The sequence below is a fragment of the Cryptomeria japonica genome, chromosome 10, assembly GCF_030272615.1.
Source record: "Cryptomeria japonica chromosome 10, Sugi_1.0, whole genome shotgun sequence".
Classification (NCBI taxonomy): Eukaryota; Viridiplantae; Streptophyta; class Pinopsida; order Cupressales; family Cupressaceae; genus Cryptomeria; species Cryptomeria japonica.
In genome coordinates, this window is record NC_081414.1 from 273,622,364 (window position 1) to 273,635,930 (window position 13,567).

Consider the following 13,567-nt stretch of genomic DNA (forward strand, 5'->3'; position numbering starts at 1 on the left):
TATGCAAAGATAAATGATACCTGGTTATGGCATAAAAGGTTTTGTCATGTAAATTTTGATAATCTGATCAAAATAAGTAAGAAGCACCGAGTAAGAGGTCTACCAAGTCTTGAAAAACCTGAGAATGCTATGTGCTGAGGATGCCAAATGGGTAAGATGACAAGATCAAGCTTTACAAGTAAGTCTTACACTTCTAAGGGAATTTTAGATCTTGTGCACACTGATCTTTGTGGTCCCATGAAATTTCAGAGTTATTATGGTGATAAATATTTCATATTATTTGTGGATGACTATTCAAGGATGATGTTAGTAATGTTTTTAAAAGAAAAATCAGAAGCTTTTCAAATGTTTAAATGGTACAAGGCAAGAGTTGAAAATGAAACAGGAAGACAACTGAAATGTCTTAGATCAAGTAGAGGAGGAGAATTCACATCTGATGAGTTCAACTTATTCTGCAATGATCATGGTATTAAAAGAGAAGTCTCTGCACCAAGAACTCCACAACAGAATGGAATAGCTGAGAGAAGAAATGGATCTATTGTGGATTGCGCTAGAACCCTGATGATTGAAAAGAAAGTGCCACAAACATTTTGGAGAGAAGCAATAAGCACTACAGTTTACACCCTGAACCGAGTACAACTGAAGAAAGGTACTTTGAAGACACCATATGAAATCTAGTATGACAAGAAACCTAATGTAAGTTATTTTAAAATCTTTGGAAGTAGATGCTATGTACACAAAGATGATAGAAATGGCAAGTTTGATCAGAAAAGTAAAGAAGGAATATTTCTAGGTTATTCTTCTAGAAGCAAAGCATTTAAATGTCTGATCAAATCATCTAACAAAATAGTAGAAAGTGCAAATGTGAAAATTGATGAATTTGCAGAAAGAAATGATGAAGGAAATTCCAAAGAACCAGAAGATTATGATGAATTTGTCTATGTTCAACCGACAAGTCCTATCGAGAGAACTGTTGAAGAAAATGAAGAAAATATCCAGTTGCCGAGTGATGAAGGAGATCATACAGAGTCTACCAAGCCTGTATTAGCCAAGTATGTCAGAAGACGTCATGCACCAAGTTATATTATAGGAGATAAGGATGATCCAGTGATGACAAGGAACAAACTAAGATAGAACACATGTTTGATATGTGAATTTGAACCGAGAATAGTGAAAGAGGCATTTAACAGTGAAGATAGGATAAATGCTATGATAGAAGAGATTGATCAAATCAAGAAGAATGACACATGGACACTAATCTCAAGACCAAAGGACAAAAATGTAATTAGTACAAAGTGGATTTTTAGAAACAAGCTAAATGAAAAAGGAGAGGTCATTCGAAATAAAGCAAGACTAGTTTGCCAAGGTTATGCTCAAGAAGAAGGAATTGATTATGGTGAAACTTTTGCACCTGTGGCTAGACTTGAAGGAGTAAGAGCATTGTTGGCATATGCTGCTTTCAAAAACTTCAAGGTATATCAAATGGATGTCAAATCTACATTTCTGAATGGAATATTAGAAGAAGAAGTTTTTATTGAACAACCTAAAGGATTTGTTGAAGACAATAATAAAGATCAGGTATGTAAATTGAATAAAGTATTATATGGTCTGAAACAAGCACCTAGAGCATGGTATGAAAGATTGCACTCTTATTTGATTAAGATTGGTTTTATAAGGACAAGTGAGAATAGCAATATATACATGATGAATGATGAAAATGGAATACTGATCTCAGCCATATTTGTTGATGATATTATATTTTGTGGAAATGACTCTCTATGTAAGAACTTTGGAAATGAAATGAGTAAATAATTTGAGATGTCATTAATCGGTGAGATAAAGTATTTTATAGGTTTACAGATACTGCAAATGAAAAATGAGATTTTCATTACTCAATCCAAGTACATAAAGGAAATCTTGAAGAAATTTGGAATGGAGGATTCAAAACCAGTAAGTACTCCTATGACTACCAACTGTAAACTATCAAAGAATGATGAATTTGCATCTGTTGATGAGACACTTTACCGATCTATGATTGGAAAGTTGCAATATGTTGTTCACAGCAGGCCAGATATAGCACATGCAGTAGGTATTGTTGCAAGATTTTTTGCAAATCCTAAGGAAACACACATGACGGCAATCAAAAGAATTTTCAGATACTTGAAAGGCACTGAAGATTATGGCTTAGTATATCAGAAATGAAATGAGTTTGATTTAAAATTTTATACTGATGTTGATTGGGTAGGCAACATTGATGACAGAAAAAGCACAAGTGGAGGAGCTTTCTTTTTAGGAGAAAGACTAGTGAGTTGGCTTAGCAAGAAACAAGGATGTGTTTCTCAGTCAACAACGGAAGCTGAATATGTTGTTGTAGCACTGAATTGTACCAACATTGCATGGATCAAACAACTGTTGGAAGGTATAAATGAGAAAGTTACCAAGCCAGTAACTATATTCTGTGATTATACTAGTGCCATTAATATTTCAAAGAATCATGTTATGCACTCTAAGACAAAGCACATATATATCAAATATCATTATCTTAAAGAAGAAGCTCAAGAGAAGAAAGTGGTGTTGGAATATGTTAGCACAAAGGAGCAAATAGCAGATATCTTCACCAAGCCACTACCAAAGGACACTTTTGAATATCTCAGAAGTAAGTTAGGGGTCCTACCCCTATCTTCTACTCACTGATCGAGTTCGGTGAAAGCATCAATCCGATGACTCCATTGAATATCTTTTGGGGAGTTGATGTTGGAGTTACAAACTTTAGAATGTTTTCTAAAGGTGTACAGGAAATAATACAGGAAATAATACAGGAAACAATACAGGGAACAGGAATTGAAGACAAAATGCTCTGACTGCGACTCAGTTGATACACAACAACAGGAAATCACTTCATACAGGAAGAAATTATGTTTTAGTTCTTTACTTTTTGGCATTGTTGTCAAAGGGGGAGAAGACTAATATAAGGGGGAGAAGATTGATTGAAAAGACTGGAGAAAAGAGGAGAAGTCTAATGTATGGGGGAGAAAATCTATTGACAGCAAGAGAGCATTTCAGCATTTTAGCAATCCGAATCCTTTTAAGGTCAAATCAATGGGTTTTACCATCAATGCCAAAGGGGGAGATTGTTGGCATTTGACATTATAACAGACAATGGAAGATTGTTGGCATTTCAATAAGGATATTGAGAAGGTTATTGATGATTATGGATATAACTGATTAAGGATGTTTACTGTCTTGATATTATTATTTTGTCGTTGATGTCAAGAAATTGATTTTCTAATTCAGTATGATGCTGCCATATCTTGAGAAGTATGATTTGAAGAGTATAAAGATGTCGGTAAAAGACATAGAAAGAATATGATGAATAAGGGGATGAATAAGGTATTCAATGGGCAACTGTTACCGAGTCAGACAATGATGAGATCATGATGTTTAGATTGTTTTAACATCATACATATGTTGTAAATTGTAAGGTTAATACTATACCATGTTACCGAGCAAAGAACCTAGTCGGTAAACCCTAAGGTTCGCTATCGGTTAATGAAGGCAGAATGTCTACCGAGTGAAGTTTAGTATTTACCGAGTTGTTACCGAGTTGTAACCGAGCTATAACATAATACATTAAATGGTTACATGCGTTATTTAATGAAGGAAGCTGATGAGCTGGAACTGATTAAATGATTGGTATGTTGTGCATGAAGTTTGTTAATGAATCTATGGCAAAGGAAAATCGGCATGAAGATCTACAGCTCAGATTGAACCGCAATACCCTAGCACAAGTTCGAAGAAATGTATGGAAGTTCCAAGGCAGGGTAAAACATTTTCAGATCGAAGGATACATTGAACCTGGTCAAAGTTTGAAGATTTGATGGCTATGATTGATCATGGGAAATGTGATCAAGGAGATTAAGCGGTTAGCTAATTGTTTATAAATAGGGAACTATTGATAAACAATGTATGTGGGCAAATGTATGCACAAGAATGCTACATAGTGATTACCGAGCACAAAAGCTTGAAGACCTGTTTGAATAACAGAGTATAGAAGCCCAGCAGATGGACAAGAGTTCTATGTCTAGATTGTATTGAACAAATAAGAATCTGCTTTAGCATTTTAGATGTGAAGTTGCAGATAGATTTTTATTACTATTATTTTGTGAAAGTGACAGAAGATCTCTTAACCGAGTGGACTTAACAATCTTATTTGTAAAACCCTCTAGCAAGGTGACATTCTGATTGAGTGTTTGAAATCCTTTAACAAGGTCACTTCTAACAAGGTGAAGATCCTAACAGATCTGAGGGAAATCCCTTAACCGGGTCACATCTAGCAATGTGTTTGTAATATTTAATAGGATTTGCTTTTAATCGAGCATACTCTAGAAGAGTATATTTCTTAGTGGGTCTGAAATCCCATAGTGATTTTTCCCTATTTGGGTTTCCACATTAAGTCTGGTGTTATGAGGTTTATGATGTTTATATGCTTTTGAGTTTGCATGTTTAGTAGTTTTGGTTATATTACTGAAGTATATGTTACCGAGGCTGAATCTGATGTCTTTAAGGAAGATTAAGTTTGTATGATTCACCCCCCCCTCTCATCTTGTTGGCTATTGGATCTGTACTTACATTAAGTATCAGAACTATCAGAAGCATTTTGCAAGTTGAACATCAGATTCAGACATGTTGATGAGGAAATTGAACAAATTGCAAGATATTTGAACGGATTGTGGATGTCTATACAAGATGAATTCAGTATGATCAAATTAGAAAGTGTTGAAGAGGCTTATCAGTATGCAATAAAGGCTGAAGAAAAGTTGAATAAAAGGCATGAGCAGAGATAGAAAGGTAGAGTTGGAAGGTTTATTGGAGGAATATTTCAAGGAGGAAGAGGATACACCAGAGGAAGAGGAACAAGTACAGATCAAAACAAGGACAAGGAAGTGAGCAAGGAAGGTAATTCATACCGGAAGGATGATATAAATTTCTACCAGAGGAGAGAATCAGATGGTTACCGGAATGAGAACTTTGGAAGACAAGACAAAAGGACATTTAGAGGAACCTATTTTAAATGTGGAGGAGAAGGACACTGTGCATTTGAATGTAAGAAGTCAAAGGCTACCAGAAGAGTGACAATGGTGGAAGAGAACCCCACCAGATCAGACAATAAATCGAAAGATGGAGAATTGTTGATGATGAGGAGAGCTTTATGTCACACCGAAGGAGATAAAGAACCCTTGCAGAGGAAGAACCTGTTCAAGACCAGATGTAAGCTATCTGGTAAGTGTTGTAAAGTTTTTATTGATAGTGGTAGTTCAGATAATCTTGTTTCAGAAGAGATGGTGAATAAGTTGAAATTGGAGAGATTGAAACACCTTAAGCCTTACCAGATAGCATGGATTCAGGATGAACATAAGTTGTTAGTAAGTGAACAATGTTTAGTAAGATTAAAAATTGGGAATTATCATGATGAAATTTTATGTGATGTTATGCCTATGGATATTTGTCATCTTTTGTTGGGAAGACCTTGGCAGTTTGATAAACAGGTAATACATGATGGGAGGAATAATACATACACTATTGTGGCCCATGGGATGAAGCAAACCTTGTTGCCTTTGGAGGAACCTTTGAAGAATGAAATCTATACAAATACTAGAATTTGTCTAGTAGATGGAAGAAAATTTATGGATGGACTGAGACATGAGAATGTGTGTTTTGCCTTAATTCCTAAGAAGACTGAGAGACCAGAACCGAAAGGAGAACACCCGACAGAAATAAGAGATTTGCTGACAAAGTATGGGGACATCATTTCAGATAATGTACCCGATGGATTGCCACCTGTTAGAAGTATTAGTCATTGCATGGACTTAGTTTCTGGAGCTAGTTTTCCTAACAAAGCTGCACACTGGTTAACACCGACAGAGAATGAAGAACTGAATAGACAAGTGCGGGAACTATTGGAGAAAGGTTTGATCAGGGAAAGTCTGAGCCCTTGTGCAGTACCAACAGTATTAGCACCTAAGAAGAATAGAGAGTGGAGGATGTGTACCGATTCAAGAGAAATAAACAAGATCATAGTGAAATACCTGTTTCCCTTGCCTTGGATGGATGACATAATGGACTATTTGAGTGGAGCAAAGTACTTTACAAAGATAGATTTGAAGAGTGAATATCATCAGATCAGGATCAGAGAAGGTGATGAATGGAAGACAACATTTAAGACAAATGAAGGATTATATGAATGGTTGGTGATGCCTTTTGGACTGACTAATGCACCAAGTAATTTCATGAGGCTGATGAATGAGGTCTTGAAGAAATTCTTGGGTAAGTTTGTTATTGTGTACTTGGATGACATTCTAATTTTCAGTAAAACAAAAGAGGAGCATTTGTTGCAGTTAAGACAAGTTTTGCAGAGGTTGAGAGAAGAAAAGTTACTAATCAATATCAAGAAGTGCACTTTCATGAAGGATGAGTTAGTCTATTTAGGATTTGTGATATCTGAGGATGGTTTGAAAATGGACCCTAAGAAAGTGAAAGCCATTGTTGAGTGGCCAACACCAGAAAACATTGGAGAGGTAAGATCATTTCATGGACTGGCTAGTTTTTACCGGAAGTTTATCGGAAATTTTAGTTCAGTTTGTAACCCTATGAATGAGACCATGAGGGCAGATCAGAAGGAATTCAAGTGGACCACTGGAGAAAACATAAGCTTTGAGTTCTTGAAACAGAAAGTGACTGAGCAACCTGTGTTGGCTTTACCGGATTTCAATAAGGTATTTCAAGTGGATTGTGATGTTGTGGAACAACAATAGGAGCACTTTTGAGTCAAGAAGGGAGAGAAATATCATATTTCAGTGAGAAATTGAATGATGCATGGAATAGATATTCAGTATATGATTAGGAATTTTATGCCATAATTCAAGCCTTGAAGAAATGGAGACATTACATGTTGCCTAAGGAGTTTGTGTTGTATACATATCATCAAGCTTTGCACTATTTGAGCAGTCAAAGTAAGTTGAATAAAAAACATATGATATGGGTAGAGTTCTTGTAGAGTTACACTTTTGTGTTGAAACATAGAAGTGGGAAATCTAACAAAGTTGCTGATGCATTGAGTAGGAGAAGGAAGTTGCTGACAGAGATGAGAGTGACAATATTAGGCTTTGAAGACCTTGTATGACAAAGACCTAGATTTTTTGGAACTTTGGAAATCATGTAGAGAACCGGTTATGGTTGATAGGAGCAAATGGTTGGAATAATTCATTCAGGATGGGATGTTATTTAAGGGAGTTTAGTTGTGCATACCTAAAAGTCCCATGAGAGAGAACTTGATAAAAGAGAAGCATAGTGGAGGTTTAGCTGGACACTTTGGCATTGATAAAATAGTTGCATTGGTGAGTGAGCAGTACTTTTGGCCCCAGATTCATAAGGATGTTAAGAGATATGTGCAGAGTTGTAGAGTTTGTCAAGTTGCAAAAGGTAGTAGTCAAAATGTGGGATTGTATAAACCTTTGATAGTACCAATAAGACCTTGGGAGGATATAAGTATGGATTTTGTACTTGGCTTACCTAAGACAGCAAGAGGGAATGATTCTATATTTGTGGTAGTGGATAGATTTTCAAAGATGGCTCATTTCATACCTTGTAAGAAGACATCAGATGCATTACATGTAGCAGACCTATTTTTCAAGGAAGTGGTAAGATTGCATGAATTACCTAAGAGTATAGTTTCAGATATAGACACTAAGTTTGTTGGCTATTTTTGGAGAACACTTTGGAAGAAGATGAAGGCAGATTTGAAGATCAGTTCTACTTTTCATCCACAGACTGATGGACAGACAAAAGTAGTTAACCAGAGTTTGGGAAACTTGTTGAGATGTTTAGTAGGAGATAAAACCATAAGTTGGGATTTGGTCCTTGCACAAGCAGAGTTTGCCTATAAAAATTCAGTGAATAGAAGTACCAAAAAAAAACCTTTTGAGATTGTTACCAAAGTGCATCCTGAAGGAATAATGAAATTGAGAGACATTAGCAGTGAAGATCGGAAGAGTTCAGAAGTAGAAGAATTTGCAGATTACATGGAAGCATTTCATATTCAAGTTAAACAACATTTGGAAGACATGAATAGAAAATACAAGGAGAAGGCAGATGAGAAGAGGAGACATAGGGAATTTGAAGTTGGCAATGAAGTCATGTTCTATTTGAGAAAAGAGAGATTCCCGGTTGGAACTTATAATAAGTTGCAGATGAAGAAGTTTGGACCCTCTAAGATCCTAAGAAAGTTCAGTTCTGGAAATGCTTATGAAGTGGAGCTACCAGATAGTCTAAGTATTTCACCTATATTCAACATTACAAATCTTCATGAGTATCATGAACCAGAATTCAGTGAGGACAATATTATAGACTTGGAGAAACAATTGCCCCAGAAAGAACCAGATCAGATTGAAGAGATTTTGGACAGTAGGATTGGGTGTAGTACCCGAAGCAGTCAGTACAAATAATACCTTGTGAAGTGGAAGAACAGACCAGTGGAAGATTCATCTTGGATTTCTCAGGAAGAGGTAGACTGCCTTAGTTTTCCTCTGACCCCAGCAAAGTGAGAGGCTCACTTTTTTTTTATTAACCCTGGATGTCTGATACAGGAGCATCCTCGGTTCACAACAATCTTGCATCAACCAAAAACATTTTCTTTTTTGTTTTGTTTTTTGTTTGCAGTTTTAGTTTTGCTTTCTGTGTGTCCCGGTTTTGGCTCACTAGTTCCTGTGGAGTTGGAATCTTCTTGAATACTTGATCATCCTACTTTCTTTCTAACCGCATCTCATTTGGATCACTTTCTGGCAAGATATCGCTATCATTTTTCTTGATAGTTTCTTGTTACCGGTTGTTCCTTTGTTACCGGTTGCCTGAGACCTATTCTGGTGATCTACCAGAACCCATTATGAAGCTTGTGGAGCCTTGGACATTGATCTCAATGTTTCTTGGCATGTGGCCAACCTTCTGCGTTTCATCCTTTGGATTTTCTGGAGGAATCTCTTAGCAGAGGCTGACCTCATTCATTTTTGTACGTTAGGATTTTGATCCTTTTTGGGTCGACCAGATCCTTTGGATCGATATATATATATTTGTAATCATGCTTTTGAATTAGGGGAATCAATCAATTAGCTAGAGAATCAAGGAATATCAGATAGATAGACTGTGCCTAGAAGATAGATCTTTCGATTCAAGGTCCCGGTGTGACCTATTTTACCAGGCCTGTGTGTCAGTATGTTGTAACTCGATTGTTACCGGTTGGATCTAATTAACTCTCATGCAATAAAACTATTTGTTATGCATTGCCTCCATCATATCTGTGTGTTTCCATTGTGTTAACTCTTGCTGACCGGTTTGGACTGATCTCCTCGAGATCCCTCCTCCCCGGTGACTGCACCAAAGACATGAAATGAAAATGCAAATGTGTGTCTATTATCAAGAAAATCTCATGTAAGAGTTTGTTTGCTCTTGTTTTGAGTAGTTATAACCCCGTGTAAGACAAATAAATACCTAGTTTTTAGAAAATCTCGTGTAAGAGTTTGTTTGCATTGGTTTCAAGAATGTGCACCCCGTATAAGACATATAAATGTTGTGTCTAATTTTGGGCATGAAGCATCTCATGTAAGAGTTTGTTTTCTCTAGTTTTGAGAATGAACACCCTATTTAAGACATGCAAAAATATAGTACAATATAATACAAAGAGGGCGATATATGCCCCCCTTAAGATGTCAACATAGCCCCATGTTGATATCTTAAAGAAGCTTAACAAAAGGATACACACCTTCAACACCAGGGAGATATCCTTTTAGGCAACAATGTTCATAAATCCAAGCTAAAGAGGTAATACTCTTACAAGAAAGGATAAAATAGTTGAAAAAGAGATATCTTGCAACAATTGTAAAGGGAATCCTTTTAGGAGAGGAGATCTTTTCTCAAAAGACATCTACCTCCAAGAGGAGTTTCTTGTACAAACATAACATCTTCTACCAAAAGAAGGGAAGGAGAAAAAGATTGCCTACCTTCCTCCTATTGCTAGGTAAAGGGATTCTTGATGAAGGATGACACACTTTTGACCCAAAGTGAGAGGTTTGTTTATAATAGGTACACATTGCCAAGTGAAAAAGAGTTTGTAGAAAAGGACACATACCTCTTGCATAAGAGAGAATCCATGAGAAAACAATAACTTCACACAAGGAATGACATCAAATCATAACCAAACACCACTCAACAAAGGAAAGGTGGATCCTTAGAAAGGATAAGGAGAGATCAATAACCCCCAAGTGTAGGGAAAATGAGAAGGATTACACAACATCTAAGGAGAGATCATACATAAGGAAAATGCACTATTCAAAGCAAATAAAGGTCCTAAAAAAGGAACACACATGTACTCACATGCATGAATATTCAATGTAAGTAAAGACATCAAGATATGCAAATTGCAACTCTAAAGAAGAGGTAATAGTCAAAGAGAGAAATAGATGAAGGATTACATACCTCCCCAAGGAGAGATTACCCATAAGAGATGTACCATTTGAAGCAAGAAAGGATGTCAAGATATGAAAAATGCAACCCCTAAAGGAAATAGTTTATCCTTATATAGAGAGTGGATATTGTATAATATTCATGCCCCCAAGCATACAAGCAAGAATGAATTATGTTTCTTTCCCAAGATAATTCTTATTGAAAAAAAGCATCACCTCTTATGACAAAGAGCCCCTAATGGAGTTAACTACCCGTGTCATAGGGTGAGAAGAAACATGATAAGGCAAGCATATGTTATGGGGGGGAAATAAGATGAGAGTTCATCCCATCATCATCATCTAATATAAGAATGATATGAGCTTTGACAAGTTGTCGAATTTGATTCCCCAAGTGATGACACTCATTGGTAGAATGGCCACATATTTGATGATACTTGCATAAAGAAGGATTGTCAAGATGTTTCTTACGATTTTTTCTTCAATTTTTCAATGGTAGAGTAATTAAGTTGGTTTTAAGGAGTTCATATAAATATCCTCTTGTTGTGATGAAAAGTTGGGAATAGATGGAACAATTAGTGGGAGAAGATTGTTGTGAAATTTTGAAAGGTCAAAAGGGTAAATGGATGAAGGATTATCCCTTATAGGGAGATTTTCCTTTCTATCATCACTATTCCCATCCTCTTTAATACTTTGGGAAGGAAGGTCCTTATCACCTAAGGTTTCATCTTTGCTCAGTGTTAGATGAGGAGATAGGTCATGGATTAAATGCATAATATCATCTACCCTACAAATATGTTGATGGTTAAGACAAGCTTTAGAAGAATAAGGAGCCTGATCAAGATGAATTGGTAAACCAACATTTTGATCTTGGACTCCTTGCACTGAAGTATCCTTATGAGAAGAGGATTGTGTCATGTTGCTCTTCAATGTTTCTTCTCCCTTAGAGAGATCATTGATAGGAGTGTTAACTATTTCCTCATGAATACAAGATATTTTAGGAGTATAAAAACTAATTAAATGCTTCATCTCTAGACATACTACCATGTATGGAGGGTAAGGTAACATTAAGGAAGGTATTTATGATCTATCATCCTCTTTCGCTAGGATATCTTTATGAGAAAGAGAAATTTTAGGAGAAAGATCAACATCATTCATCAAAACTTTCCCTTTAGGAGATAGGGTTTTAAAAGAAGTGTTAATGATCCCTTCTTGCACTAAAATATCCTCTTGGGAAGGATAATCCTTAGGAGAAGGGAAATCATAATTATGTATGAAAGAAAAACATGAGCTATCATCATATGCACAAAAGATAACATTATTGAGATCTTGAATTAAACTTGAAATCAATTTAGCAAAGTAAGATAACAACTCCATTTATTCAATGTAGGTAAGAAATGTTCACTCGATGTATGCAATGAATAAATTAAAAATCAAATCCGAGAACACAATGAATTTATGAAACCCTCAAAACAATTTAACCAAAATAAATTAAGGTTTTTATGAATTTAACCACTAAATTTATGTATGTAATTGGAAATATAATCTATGAGTGCAAAATTAAAAATTAAAATGCTCACGAATAGAAATAGTGGTGTAAGGAGTGAGGTTCATCAAAATGTAATGGTGTAAAATTAGGGTTAAGGTTAAATTAAGATAATATAGCCACTAACAAGCCTGATTTACCAATACATTGAGGAGAGGAATCCAATAAATCTAGCCTTCATAGACCAAGATTCTGATCAGATTCTTGGCTCTTTTGATAGGGCTCTTTCCTCCTTAAATTGAATTGAATTTAAAAGGAACACCTATCCAACCCCTAGAATGTACAAAGACATCATTATTTCTTATACATTATAAATACATTATAATAGATGGTTGGTGCATTCTAGGGGTTGGATAGCCATTCCCCTATTTTAATATCATTAACGAGTTTAAAACTATTGATTGGAATTAATCTTCTTATGTAGTTTCAACTTCTTAGACACTTTTTAATTTAATCTTCTGATGCATTATGTCTTTAATAAATTGATATTGAGATAATGTTTGGAGAAAAAATTATCAAATTAATTGAATAATTCTTTTATTTTCTAATTATATGAATACAATATGTTTTAAATTTTTTTTATTTCATATATTATTAATCCCATAAACATTGGTAACATTGTTAAAAAATCATTTATTTATTAATTCTATAATATAATATTTTATATAACAAAATAATTTATACTTATAATAACTAATAACTACTACCAAATTAAGAAGAAGATTATACAAGTGGCACATTATTTTCTAACTTTTCCCTTAAATAAGGAAACGAGTCTAAACACCAGGAGAGAAAAAGGACTAAAAGTTTGGAACAAAGAAAATTTCTTCAACTTTAAATTCAAACAGTTTGTTCAGTAGACGGGTTTCCTGGGGCTTCATACCAAGCCTGAAATTTGACAGCCACCCCTGCCTGTCATGATTTTTTTATGACGGTTTAGTAATTTTAATGCTTTCGTTTTACGTTTTAAAAAAATGTTAAGTGTCAATTTTTTTATAATTTGTGAATAGTTTAATATAAATTCTTTAAGCTTCACAGAATTGAAGTTCCAATAAAATTCAATTGAAGTGAAAAGAAATAATTTCATCAAAAAAATGTAAAAATTTAAAAAACAATGATAAATTAGTAATGTACTAATATAATCTTAAATTGACTTGTAAGTTTCTAAATTCAAACAAAAAAACTTGTTTATTATAAAAATAGAAACTATTTTAGATTTTTTTATTACAATATTTAAAAAAAATAGAAATGATTATATCTTATCATTTCAATTGTTAGAAGTTTCTATATTGATATTTAAGACAATGTTATTAAAAATATTAAAAAATAAATTGAAAAAGTTTCTAAATTTATATAAGAAAAAACATACTAAAAATTCATATAAAAATAATATAAAATTAGAAACAATTATATCTTAATCCTACCATTTTAAAATATTCTAAATAAATTCATATATTTATAATAAACTTTGTAAAATAATATATATCAATATATATTACCTATTATAAATTTT

General features: G+C 34.4%; 1 protein-coding gene across 1 annotated transcript in view; it reads left to right on the forward strand.

The window, feature by feature from the left end:
• The window catches only part of LOC131035460 (uncharacterized), a 123,216-nt gene that overhangs the window by 63,097 nt on the left and 46,552 nt on the right, over positions 1–13,567 (forward strand). The gene's annotated exons all lie outside the window — the stretch shown is intronic.